The sequence below is a fragment of the Lactuca serriola genome, chromosome 9, assembly GCF_051521515.1.
Source record: "Lactuca serriola cultivar US96UC23 chromosome 9, Lser_US96UC23_V15, whole genome shotgun sequence".
Classification (NCBI taxonomy): Eukaryota; Viridiplantae; Streptophyta; class Magnoliopsida; order Asterales; family Asteraceae; genus Lactuca; species Lactuca serriola.
In genome coordinates, this window is record NC_136416.1 from 177489042 (window position 1) to 177491688 (window position 2647).

Here is a 2647-nt window from a genome sequence, read left to right on the forward strand (position 1 = left end):
TTCTTAATGGTAAAGCTTTCTTAGTTATGAAATATTCTTAATAGTGAAGTATTATTAAGTGTGAAGTTTTCGATTTGGGGGGGGGGGGGGGGGGGGCAAAACCATGTAGGAGGATTGAAAACTCAAAGAATGGACCACAATCACCCTTTTTGGTGATTTAATATGAACCAAAATCCTTTAGTTTGTAAGCACCGAAAACTACTCCACCAAAATCATGTGAAGGAGGTTTCCCCTCAGACTGAGATCCTCTTTGTGGCTGAGAATAACCCACCGACAGCCCTTCTTCGGACCGCTAACTACTTGACCGAGAACTCATTTTCAAGCGGTGGAACATTATTTTAGAAGATTAAATACATATTTGAACGTATGTGTGACTTCTCATTTCCTCACTTTATCCTTTTCTCATATATATACATATACATATATCTATATATATATATATATATATATATATATACACACACACACACACACACGATTGAGGAACATTTTCAAAACCCATTTCATAGTGAACGAAAACAATACCAAACACTCTCAAATTCAAATTTCCTTGTTCTCTCAAAAGTTAATGGTTAACAACTCCAAAAGGTCATCTTCTTCCAAATAATTACAAGTTTCGGTAAGTATCATATATTATTTAGTGTTAATATAACACTTTATTATTCATTGATTTCACTAATTTTAAATACAATGTCGTGTGTATAATATTATTAGGTTACATTTGTTAAAACATGTTTTAACCCGGGAATCATCGCAACCTCATCGTTGCCAACCAATAACACATACCCTAGGTGAGTTCATACCCCTATGTTTTCATGATTTTTCACTGTTTTAGGAGGGGGGGGGGGGGAGATACAAGTGTAACACAATAAATTTTCTGTTAATATCTAAATGTTTTCAATATTTTGTCAATCGTGGTTGTTATTAATATATATATATATATATATATATATATATATATATATATATATATATATATATTATAATTAAGGTTCAACAGGCTTAGAATTGATAATTTTGCTCCATTTCCTGTTCTTTGTTTGGTTGTGGGCTTGGGGAAAAATTATTTATTCGACTGTCTATTTAATCATAGTTATATAAATATTATATTTATATCAGTATAAAATAGTTAAAACTTGTTAAACAAAAATTTTATTTTTCCAATCTATTTAAGTACCATTTTGACATAAATGTTGAATTTCATGGAACAACCGTATCACGGATTTTACAATTTAAACGTGCCGAATTATTAAGAATACAAAGGTTTTCATTTTAGTAAAACACATACATATAAACTATAATAGGTATAGTTTATGGAACCTACATATCATTTAACACAGTTGAGATACAAAACGGAAAACAATCATATAAACTATAACATGTATAGTTCATGGATCATACGCTATACTTTACATATTCACAATACAATATGGAAAACAAACATATAATCTTTAATAAATATAGTTTATGAGATATAATTACAGTTTATGCATTACAAAGTAACTTTTCATTATTCTACACGTAACCGTCAATATAGCATTTGTGAGACACACTTCACATACTTATCTAAGTACCAACCAAGTCCTGAAATTATAAGCAAAGTCTCCTGGAGGGAGAGAGTCACACTTGTGCATAGATCTATATGAGAGTGACAATCCCGCACCTTAACTATTCGCTACAGTTAGTCACGCAGGCCTGGGGCGACAAATGTCGTACTGATTGCGACGCTTGAAGTACGTCGTGTTCAGGCCATCTTATGTCATCAAGAACGGTTAAGAACAATACGATTAGTGTATGAATAAGTAAAAAACTTCAATAGTTTTATTAAATAATAAAACTATAATACAGTATTTTACAAGTACAGCTCGTGCATCCAGGCACTTACAAATACATAGTTTTTATACAAGTACAAATACATAATACCATTCCAATACAAAGAAAACATAATTTTCATGGTTTTATGTAAATTAAAACTACATTATCCTATCTCAAAGTACAATAACATTTACACATTTTGGTCTTAGGGTATTAAGACTACATCACAATATAACAGAAAATATACGATTTTCTAGGAAAACATACTTACATCATTTTGAAGGAACAAATGATAGATTTCAGTTACAAACATGCTTATGAAGTCACCAACTTAATTATTGACACTATGTTCAAAACTACTTGTATTCTCAGGAAATCAGTTAACAAGTATCCACCGGTTTTGAGAAGACGGAGCTTCATAGACTCATGTCTTTTAACTTTTGCTATATATTTTGGTGTTAAGCATACATTGATTTGAACATGAATGTAAAACTATATTGTATAAATGTAATGGTTGTTGTACTTTGATTACTATTAATGCAATTGTTCTGATACTGTACATGACATCATCCGCCCCCGAACGTTTCCGCCGTTCTGGTTCGGGGGTGTGACAGATTGGTATTAGAGCCAGGTTGTTTATAGTGAACTAAGTATATCAAACCACAAAAGATATACAAGTATAAATACAATGGGGTTGAAGCACTCTGACTAAAAGTATACTTTTAAAATCTAAGTATTTTATAAAAAGTATACTAACATGCATACATACAAGAAACAATATCATAGTAAGAACTACATAATAGTATTTAGATGTTGGACACTACAGTTAAAC

The 2647-nt window shown here is 31.1% G+C and overlaps 1 long non-coding RNA gene across 1 annotated transcript; it reads left to right on the forward strand.

The window, feature by feature from the left end:
* Window positions 1–486: 486 nt before the first annotated feature.
* LOC145075026 (uncharacterized) lies at window positions 487–2337 on the forward strand. Its single transcript, XR_013692260.1, has 3 exons — window positions 487–619; window positions 715–791; window positions 2188–2337. It is a non-coding gene; the product is annotated as an uncharacterized LOC145075026 (long non-coding RNA).
* Window positions 2338–2647: the final 310 nt, after the last annotated feature.